Genomic DNA, 10,900 nt, shown 5'->3' on the forward strand with positions numbered 1-10,900 from the left:
CCAGCAATCCATAATAAACAAACAAATAAATAAATAAATAAATAAATAAATAAATAAATAAATAAATAAATAAATAAAACAAAACCACAATAAGGAAATAGCCAGTGGTCTTGAGAATATATGGCCTAATTCTATCTCTTAAACACATAGAAAAAAAATCAATCCATAAATAAGCAGCCAGCAGTCTACATAGGCCTTTAATCTGATATTATTGGGTTGGCATATCAAATTCCTGGGAGCCACTGAAGAGCCAAGACAGGTACTTGGGCAGCTGCAGGCCAGTGAGAGAGCCTGTCTTGAAAATGAGGTTGAGGACCTGCCTCAGGAACAGGAGCCAGGGTGACTTCTAGCCTCTACACTCTTTTGCACTGAGGTGCAGGTAATATAGATACAAGGGGCAAAAGGGGATGGGCACGTGCGTGCACACACAAACACACACACACACACACACACACACACAGGCACACACACAGGCACACACACAGACAAACACCCAGATTCATACAAAACACACTCACGTAGGAACAGGCACACACATACTTACACACAAGTAAACCTGGAAAAATGCACATCACAGACACACACACACACACACACACACACAGGGACACACACACACACAAAAGAAGTGGTACACACATACAAACATACACACAAACAAACCTGTAAACTCACACACTCCTACATATACTGACAAACACACAAGCAAAAGTGTACACACACTCACACAGAGGCAAATCTGTCAGCACACACTCTCTTACACACACTGATACATACACATATATACAGTACAGTAAAATCCAATACAACCACACACAGCTCACAAGATACAAACAAGTCGCAGAGGGCTCCACTCCACACCTCCTCTCAAAGCACTCAAAGAAATCCAGGCCTGGCAACAGCTTAACATCTGTTAGCTGCGACGCCTCACAGTCGCTCCTCATTAGGTCACAATAGGACCTTTCATGACATGGTTGGGAAGGGCTTCAAGGCTCTGGCTTCTTGGGCTATGGAGAGATTTAAGGCTTTTAGAAATCAAAGCCTGTAAGATGTTTACCTCTCCTCGGTTCTCTGTTTTGAATGTTTTCTATGCCTCCTGCTTCAAAGTCGTCATGTCTACACTCAGGGTGTCACTTTTTCATTGTATTCTGAATGATTAGCCTCAAACTGATGGTACACTGTTAAAAAAAAATAAAAAAAAAACAAAGCTGTGTTTCTAAACTGACCCATCAAGATTACACTGATTTCATAAATCCTCAGAAAGGCTCTAGGTTATCATCAAACACCTGAGACAAAGCTGCAGGGATAGGCAGAGCACTTGCCTCCCAAGGGTAAGGAATTGAGTTTCAATCCCCAAAACCCCCATCAATGTTGGATGCATCAGCAAAGCCCATAAGCTCAGCATCTGTGCAGTGGGGAGGGGTTGGGGCTTGAAGACAGGTGGTCTGACATGCAGGCGTGAGGACCTGTCAGAGGATGGCCCCTGACAGAAAATGGGGTAGTGGTATGCATGGACACCTAGGCACATAAAGGGGTAGGCATACACAGGCAGACACTTCCTCTAACACAGAGGTTGGCATGATGTATAGAAAACCAAGTCCATCCAGAGTGTAGGGCGCACTTTAAATATTAAGGTCCAGTGATGGAAGAGGCATGTATGAGGACAAGGAGCTCTGTGCAACCTCGGGCCAGAAGGAACAGAGTGGGTATGCTGACACAGTTGAAATGAATTCTCAATCACAGTCTGTGACAGCCAGGTCACAGGACCCAGTCTGCTGTGTTATTTGTGAGCAGCCAGTGCAGCCAGAAGCTAACTATTGAGCACTGACTGGCCCAAGCCCAGAAAGGGTCTCTGTTTCTCAGAGTGCTGGGGGCAGTGCAGTGTGTAGCGCTTTCCTTCTGAAGACTCTTCTGGGGTTTGGAATCCCCTGTAGACGACTCTCATGGCTGCAGACACTAAGCCTGGGAGGAAAGATCCTCATCTGTAGAGTTCACTGAAAGGCCTGAGAGCAGAAAAGGAAAGAAACAGCAAAATGTGCCACCTCTGCTCACTGTGGTTCAGCTTCTGCCTTTGCAGCTGAGCTCAGGTGCCCTGGAGTCCTCCCTAGCCTGAGTCAGTGATCTCAAGTTTAAGTCCCTACTTCCTGGTTTGTAGTATCAAACAAAGCACAGTTTCAGGCTAGAAAAGCTGTGAACACCATCTAGACATTGATGTCTACATTTGAGGGGGACTGTTGAGCCCCAAAGGGAGCAAGGGTTACAAGGTCAGGTATTATAGGAATGGCCAGGGTTGGAATCCAAGTTCCAATCTCCCTTTGCTCTGGGCAGAGGGTAGGCCTGGCAATTGGTTCCTGCTGTCTACATGGGGAGAATCAAAGGGTCTTATGGGATCGCTGGCACAGACCTGCCCAAGCATGGCTTAGGGAGCCTCACACCAACTCAATATTTGATGTGTTCCCAGCTTTGTCTACCACCCTCAGCTGTGTGCCATTTTCCCTGCCTCCTGCAAGGGACTCTAAATATCTTCCTATAAAAGGCGATCAAGGAGGAGTTGCACAAGGACAGGTGGGGCTCTGTGGGGAGGTTCACATGGGCTAACACATTAGAGGGCCACAGTCCCTGGATTGATGCTGGATGGACACCCTCCTCTGACATCCAACAGAGAGATCTTCACAGAGATCAAGAGAAGGCTTCTCTGAATAGCTGTGCAGAGCACCTCCGATTCATGGACTTAGGACTGACACCCATAGGATGCTTTTGAGGAGCCGATTGTGATTCAAGGGCTCATCTGCCTGGGTCCATGTGCCTCTAGAGATGAGCCCAGGACTTGGCTGTGGCTGGTTATGGGGTCAGATAAGAGGATGGGAGGGGGCTTGTCCTTGGCTCCTGGGAGTAGAGCAATTTTTCTTTCCCTGCCCCTACTTTTTTTGCTTTTCTTTCCTTGGCAAAAGGAGGGACTGGAAGAAGTCTGTCAATGGGGAGTGAGGCTGGCTGGGAAACTGCTCGCTGTTCTACATTGTCATGCAGCTGGGGGCTTGGGTTTGCTGGCAGGATAACCTCTGCACCATTCCAGTCTGCTTCTCTCCACTTCATCCATGCATCCCTGTCCCAGGGCTGGGAGACCTGGATACAAAAGTCCCACCTGTAGCTTCCAGTCCAGGGATGGAGTCCCTCAGTGAATGGATTCCAGATGGTTCTGTGTAAAGCTGCATCGAACAGGGTAGTTACTGAACATGTGGGTACATGGAGGAGGATACTGCACTGCACCCACCCACATTTCATATAAAACCAATCCTCATGCTCTGGTACTAATTGGTTCTTTTTATACCTTTCACCATTTTTGCTATTCACTGTACTGTTAAGGGTGAATTTTCATTGTTTCACTTCTGCAAAAAGACAGAGTTTAGCATTGGAGACTCCCTACAGCCTGGCTGGAAGGGAGGCCTACACCCATGTTTCCTTCTAGGAAAAAGCTCTTTCATAGGATGCCTCCCTGAGTCCCAGGATGTGTGGAGGGCTCTGTGCCCTACCCAGGGTTGACCTCAGTATATTAACGGGAGCAGAGGCTTCTCTCTGATAGAACAGTACCACCCTCCTGCAAGATGTCTATGATGGTTTGTATATGCTTAGCTCAGGGAGTGGCAATATTAGGAGGCGTGGTCTTGTTAAAGTAGGTGTGTCACTGTGGGCATGGGCTTTAAAACCATTTTCCTATCCACATGCAAGCCAATCTTCCTCAAGCAGCCTTCAGATGAATATGTAGACCTCCCACTTACTCTGGCACCATGACTGCCTGGATGCTGCCATGCTCCCAGCTTGATGATACTGGACTGAGTCTCTGAACCTGCAATCCTGTGTCCATTAATGTTGTCCTCATAAGAGCTGCATTGGTCATGGTGTGTCTGTTCTCAGCAGTAAAACCCTAACTGAGACAATGTCAATGTTCCCTGCTCCAGCTTCCTGGCTATAGAAGCTTCACACATGACCGGTATTCTCTTGGGATATGGGCCTAATAGGCTCTAGGCTGTCCGCTTGATCTGAGAGTGTTAGAACATCCTGCTCCTAAGGGCATTGTTACTGTTCCCATGCAATACTGTGAAAACATCAGGAGGCTCATGCTTTCTTACCCCCCTGAACACGATGCTGCCTTTTCCAGGAGTGGATCCAACAGCTCTCAGAACCTCCTCAGGAACTATGTGTTACCCAAGGATTACCTGCACTTGCTTACACACCCCTATTCTGTGTCCTGAAAACTTTTCAAAGCCCATTCATCTGAGACTGGTGAGTTCAGGACAGTAGTCCCAAGTGTCTTGTCCTACGCTGACAGTTCATTCTCATGAGGCATCACTTACCCTTGACAGAGGATTTTTCCAAGGGGCATTGGATGTGCAGGAGAATTGTGTGTGCTGACTCCTGTCAGATCAGCACAGGATACCATCAAGGCCCCATTTGCTCTTGATTTTGGAACTCATGGTCTTGGCACTGTCTTGTTGTTATTTAGGTCCCTGTCAGTCCCTAATTGAATTTTAGCATGGGAACCCAGGGCAGTTGTCTTCAAAGATATTCCTAGTATGGGCCACATCTTCACCTTGCCAGACATAAAGCACAACAAAACACCAGGCAGGCAGAGAACCCTCAGGGGCTGGAACTGGCATGTGCAAACACTCTGGCTTGACCTGGGCCAGCACAGATTCAGAGAACATCTTCTATGTAGGAAGATCTCCTTCCTCCTCCCAGAGTTTAGGACATCTAGAGGTAGGCTAAGGTGCTGGCACAATGTGAGCAGAGGCAGCACTCTGGGCTTGTTCAGTGTCAAAGCCTCCCTGCCACCCCTGTATCACAGTCACAGCAGCCCATCTCATGAGAATTCTAGGGCTGCTGATATCCTGGATGAATAATCCATGTTCTGCTGCTAGTTTCTTTGCTTCCACATGGAGAACTGAGAGAAGGGATTGATTAAGTGTAGGTGAGGAAGCCCTGCAAATATCTACTTGGTGTTACTAAAGACAATGGGTTCTGACTGGCAAGATCTTTGAATTAGATTTTGAAAAATGCCACCTAGGAACAGTTAGTAGGTACTCTCAGGAAGGTGCAGCATGATGGGCACAATGGGACAGGATCCCTGAGGCTGGTGCAGTGGGCCAGGGTCGTTGGGGCAGGTAAAACTGAGTAGGAAACGTGAGCCAGGAACAACCGGGCAGGGACCCTGGTTCAGTTACAAAGGAGCAGGAATCCTGGGGGAGATGTAAGGGGGCATGATTCCTGGGGAAGGGATCTTGTAGTTGTGGCCCTGTGGCATGTGCAACTGGCAAGGACCCTGGGGCAGGTGCACTGTGACGTGCACCCAAGCTGTAATGTTCAGACAGGTGTGTGTTTGCTTCATGCAGCTGCTGTCTGAAGTAGAGAACACTGGCAACTGCCCCAGAGGGGATTTTGGGAACTCCTTCCAAGAATACCTTAGCTACTAACTGAGAAGCTATACATTCCACAGATGGACCTTTATTGAGATGAGCAGATTCTAAGGGAGCTGCCTTGAATGAACAGCCAAAGAAAGCAGAAATGAAGAACAAGCAATTGCAGCAGACATGTTCAGTGTGTTTTCGACCAGAAAAGTAGGAAAGGAAGAAACTGATTAAGTCAAATCACTTCTCTGTCTATCCATCCATCCATCCATCCATCCATCCATCCATCCATCCATCCACCCACCCACCCAACCACCCATCCATCCATCCATCCATCCATCCATCCATCCGTCCATCCATTTCCCTGAGGGAAGTCAGCTTTTCTTTCTGAGAATGTCAAAGCAGCGCTCCCTTGTGGTGACAATGAGGATTGCAGGCAGTGAGATAAGTGGGTATTCATTCATTTATTTATTTATTTATTTATTTATTTATTTATTTATTTATTTCATCTGCGATAGACTGCCACTTGTGGCCAGTCCCCATCTGCATCAGCTGTACCATAAACCCAGTCTCAGTGTGACACAGAAAAGGCCTAATTGGAAATTATGTCCTCTCTCTAAGCGACACTGTATAATAACATACTCTGGACTGCAGGTCAGTCAAGGCCTGTGTTTAGGAGACTTGCGGACAGATGAATGTCTGTGAGTCTGGACTTAGACTCTGTGGAGGGCTCAGGTCACCTGACTGTCCTGAAGCTTCCCACTGTGATTTATTTCCCTCCTACAGAGCCAGACACCTGAGCAACTGCATTTCCTGGTTATCCCCTAATCCTCTTACACTGTGTAGTGTGTTCAATCTCAGGGAGGGCCTGGGAATCTGAGAGACACCACTGAGCCCCCTGGGCCTGACTGACTCAACCTGAGGCTACTCTGTATGTCTTCATTTTGCTCACCCTCCAGAGACCTCAAAAGTCAGCAGTGAGCTTGCTGAGAGGTCAGGAACCTCCATATTTGCCCAAGAGCAACTGTCCTCTTTTACAGGTTCATCCACAGAGCTTGTAATTCTGATTGGTGCAACAGTCAGGAAGAGTGAAAGATGTCATCTCCCAAGGACAAGTGCTGTGCTAGTGGACACTGAGGAACTTCAGGGATCAAACCCTTCCCCATTCTTCTTCAGCCTCTCTTGTTCTTCGTTGAGATGTTTCCTGAAGTTCTAAAAATCCAGGCAATCCATGACATGGGTTTGAACATAATCTCGACATTTTATTCATTGCCTGATAACTAAGTCTAGGTAAAATTTATTTATTTATTCATTCATTCATTCATTCATTCATTCATTCAATCAATCAATCGTTATGCATACGTACAGGGTAGCTGTATTTAGAAAGACCAGAGAGGGCATCAGATGTCATTAGAGACATTTGTGAGCCTCCATGTGTTTGCTGGGATTTGAACTCAGGACCTCTGAAAGAGCATTCAGTGCTCTTAGCCACTTATCAATCTTTCCATTTTCCAGGCTAACTTTTTTACTTCCAATAATGTCTTCTTTATTCAGGTTACATCCTGATCCCAGTCACTCTCCCTCTTCCCTTCCCAGTCCCACCTTACAAATCCTTTCTACCATAATGCTCTCCCTTCTCTTTGGACAAGGGGAGACACCCTGGGTACCACACCACCCCGGGACATCTAGTCCCAGGTGGCCCGAGCACATTCTGCCCCACAGATTTACAATCAGGCAGTCCGGGTATGGGGAACAGATCCAATGGCAGGCAACACAGACTGAGACAGTCCTGGATCTATTTGTCAGATGACCCACATGGAGACCAACTGCAGATAGCTAACCTGGCTCTGGGGTTGGTTGCACAGGCTCTAGCATACTCCATGGTCCAAGGTATCTGACGGTAGGGGACTACTTGTAGTGTTTTATCCCAACCAGTTTCCTTGTCACTCTCCCCCCACTCTTCCACAAGACTTCCCGAGCTCCATCTGAGGATTGGCTGTGGCTTTCAGCTGCTGAGTGAAGCCTCTGGAGACAGGTGTGCTACTTTTCTGTCTGTAAGTAAATCAGAAAGAATATCATAAATAGCGTCAGAGGTTGTGTCTGTCACATGAGACAGATCTCACTTTGTGTCAGTCATTGACTGGTTGGTCCCTCAATATCTGCTTTACCTTTATCCCTGCACACTTATTGGCAAGACAGATTTCGAGTTGAAAGTTTTGTGAATGTATTGATGTCTCCTTCCTCTTCTAGAAGTGTTTCTTGTTACAGGAGGTGGCCATTTCGTTTTCATGCTCTGGTAAGCCTGCAAGGGAGGCTTTGTGTTGGGTCCAGTAGTTAAAAGCAAGACCTGGGAAGAGGAACGGCAGAGTTGTGATCTAGGACTTCCTGCAGCAGCCAGCTCTGGGTCCTTGGAGCCTAGGCAGGCTTTGCAGTCATAGAGCTCCATCCACTGCCCAAGTCCCATCCTGACACCTTCTCCATCTCTATTACAGACCATTGTAATTCTGGCATAGTCGCTCTGTCCTGGGCCCGATAGGCCATCCTACCCTGGAAGAACAGAGAGTTCAAGGACGGCCAAATTGCACTTAAGCAAACTTGTTCTCAGACTGTGTGGTTGCTCTGTCTTAGCTCTCATAACACACTTTCCTCTACGTTGCCTTAGGCTGTATCCTCCAAGCATCCCACCATGCATCAGCTCCATATCCTGACGAACCTACCTTAGGGTCCCTGATAATTCCAGATACTTTAATGTTCTCCCAGGATGGACTGTGGCCCCTGTGTGGCTCACATTGATCCTAGAAGTTCTTGGGAGCCTCCATGCCATGGCATAGGATGTCTCTGAATCCGAACTGGCCTGAGGGATTCCATCTGGCACAGGATTCTCTCCCTATTGTTGAATTTTGGCTCTTATGTTTTTCAGGAATGGCTCTGCATGTGGTCAACACACACTACCCTGGAAGACCAGAGAGTTCAAGGACGGCCAACTTTCACTTAAGCAAACTTTTTCACAGACTGTGTGGGTCCCATCAGCAGAGAGTAGCCTCCACATTGCAATGATGTGCAAACTTCTGCCTTTCAGCCATGATGGACTTTAGGATCTACCCTGAGGACCCTCCACAAGCCACAGGTGGGTGATGTGTAAATTGGGCATGTTATTGGGTCAGGTCTTCAGTGCAGTGCCTTAAGCTGACAGCCTTTTGGGAGGGCATATGCTTCTCTATTAAATGAACTGGTTCCACTGTTGGCCTGGACTCTGCTGTGTCTGCCGCTCATGCTCTCCTCCAAGTCTCTAACTGTCCCTAACTCTCCTTGACTGGCTGGTCAATCAGTCTTCATACCAGTCTAGAGCCATTCTATAAACACAGAGCCCAGACAGTCCTCTGCCGACGTTTAACAGGGCTGCTGGTTTAGTGTCCTGGGTTCCCTATGGGGGTTCAAACTCAAGTTTCTTAGGTCCCTATGTGTCTGACAAAAAGCCTTTAGAACAAGGTAGATGTGAAGAAATCAGGAAATAAACTCCTGCAGTACTTCATGTCTACCACTGGAGGGCTCTACACTTTTCTGGTCCTGGTGTGCTACTCAGCAAACCCTCTCACTGGAAGGCCCTGTGCCTGAAGCAGAGAACCTCTGCTAAACACAATGTTACCAAGAAACTGGCTGTATCTTCAGGGCAGCCTGTAGAAGATTCTCCACGACCCTGAGGACCCAATTGGGAAAACTTAGGTAGGCAGGGTGTGGGAGCCACCAGGGCTGTATGGAGACCTTACCCAGAATTTAATCTCCAGCTGTGCATTCCGATTAACATGACCCACACTCCTATGAAGGTCTCTGGGTGGCTCCTGATATGAGTTGGGGGAGGGGGGAGGACAAGGAAGCTGGGTCAAGACAGAAGCACTGTCCTTACTCACTGCGTCTGGGCTTGTTCCTGCCCTAACTGTGAAGCAGGAAACAAACACCCACTCCTCATGGGACTGTCCGTGATGAGGCCAGCTGAGGATCTGAACTGTCAGCAAGAAAGACAGGAGCTGTATGTGCCACAAACCAGAGCACAGTGTCCCGCATAAGCCCATCAAATGATGCTATCTCCTCCCCAGAGTGGCTCCAGTCTGGGTTAGGAGTGGGTCACGTATTCTGAGCTCTCTGCTACTCCTGCAAACACAGCAATGGTGCCTTCTCATGCTCATCTATACTGAGCCTAGGGATCAGCCAGAGGTCATACTCATGGGAATTCAGACTCAGTTCAATCTGCTATCCTGTAGCCCATGAGTCTGGACTCAACTTTAGTGGTCAAGGCCAGTGGTTTATTTCCTGGACAAGACTTTGAGAATGTTAGTGACACATTGTATGCCCTTGGCTGGCCTTCACTCTAATAGCCCTGAGTGACTATTCCAGCCTGCACCCAGGGAATCAGATCAGCATTGGCCAGAGCAGGCTCTTTGCTACCTGGTCCTATAGCTCACCTCCACTGTACTTCATGTATCTTGGCTGCTGCAGCTGCTCCAGAAGCTACCAGATGTCTTCCCACAGAATCCTGTAGTCCCTGTGGGCTCATCCACAGACATCTCACACTCTCCCTGCTGGGAGATAGGCTGGATGCCTGCTGTGTGGGAGCTGCCTTGCCTTATGGAGCAGAGTCAGAAGCAGTGGAGGAGATGTTGTCTGTTGCTCTTAATGTCCTCAGTGCCCAGGGCTTGCCTGTGGTGTGGTTGTGGTCCAGCTCCAGTTAATCACTGATATAAATTCAGCCCGTAGAAGCTGCGTACCCCATGTGGCACAGGGAGGACCATAACTGAGGGGGAACCATGCAATCCAGGACCCTGTGGGGATCAGGGAATATTCCAGGTCCCCTCTCACGCAGGATGCAAGGCTAGGAGCTCTGTGTGCCCTGACACAGGGGCATGGGACCGTGACTCCCATGAAATGCTCCTTCATACCTCTTACATCATCAGCTTTGAGAAGGTCTTCCTCAGTAAGAACATTCCACACTGCTTGCCTCTGCCATCTGGCTCTCTTTTCCAGGGCTGCATGCCCTCAGGAACATTGACATGTCTTCTATGAACATTAATATTCTGTTAAATCATTTTGATAAACAGTTCTCAGCATGATATCTGTGTCCAGAAGTAGTCATCAGCAATTCTCACGGGGACAGGGAATCAAAATATTCCCCCTGCTCTTCATCCTCCTCTTTCTCCTCCTCTTCCTTCTCTTCCTCCTCCTCCTCTTCTTTCTCCTCCTCTCTTCATCTTCCTCCTCCTCCTCCTCCTACCCTCCTTGTTCTCCTCCTCCTGCTGCTGCTGTGCCTAATGCTGCTTCTGCTATTGTAGCTACTCCTGTTGCTGCTGTAGTTTCTGCTGGTGTCTTTTCCATTGCCATGTGTCTGAAATCACCTACTGTTTATACTGAGGACATGAAAGAATTTCCAGATGACACTGTGAAATAGACAAGACAATTTATTCCAAGCAAAAAAGACAGTGAGGTAGAATTCTTAGCTTACCATT

General features: G+C 47.9%; 1 pseudogene across 2 annotated transcripts in view; it reads right to left on the reverse strand.

The window, feature by feature from the left end:
* Positions 1 to 5,852: 5,852 nt before the first annotated feature.
* The window catches only part of LOC148007162 (sperm motility kinase Y pseudogene), a 47,682-nt pseudogene continuing 42,634 nt past the window's right edge, over positions 5,853 to 10,900 (reverse strand). The window contains exons 2-5 of one of the 2 annotated variants that reach the window (XR_015646224.1): positions 9,863 to 10,831; positions 7,571 to 9,405; positions 7,244 to 7,454; positions 5,853 to 6,614 (exon numbers count right to left, since the gene is read on the reverse strand). The product of XR_015646224.1 is annotated as a sperm motility kinase Y pseudogene, transcript variant X1 (transcript). The remainder of the gene's footprint in view (positions 6,615 to 7,243; positions 7,455 to 7,570; positions 9,406 to 9,862; positions 10,832 to 10,900) is intronic. The other variant, XR_015646225.1, reaches the window with a different exon arrangement.

This window comes from Rattus norvegicus, chromosome 1 (assembly GCF_021556685.1).
Source record: "Rattus norvegicus strain SHRSP/BbbUtx chromosome 1, alternate assembly SHRSP_T2T, whole genome shotgun sequence".
Classification (NCBI taxonomy): Eukaryota; Metazoa; Chordata; class Mammalia; order Rodentia; family Muridae; genus Rattus; species Rattus norvegicus.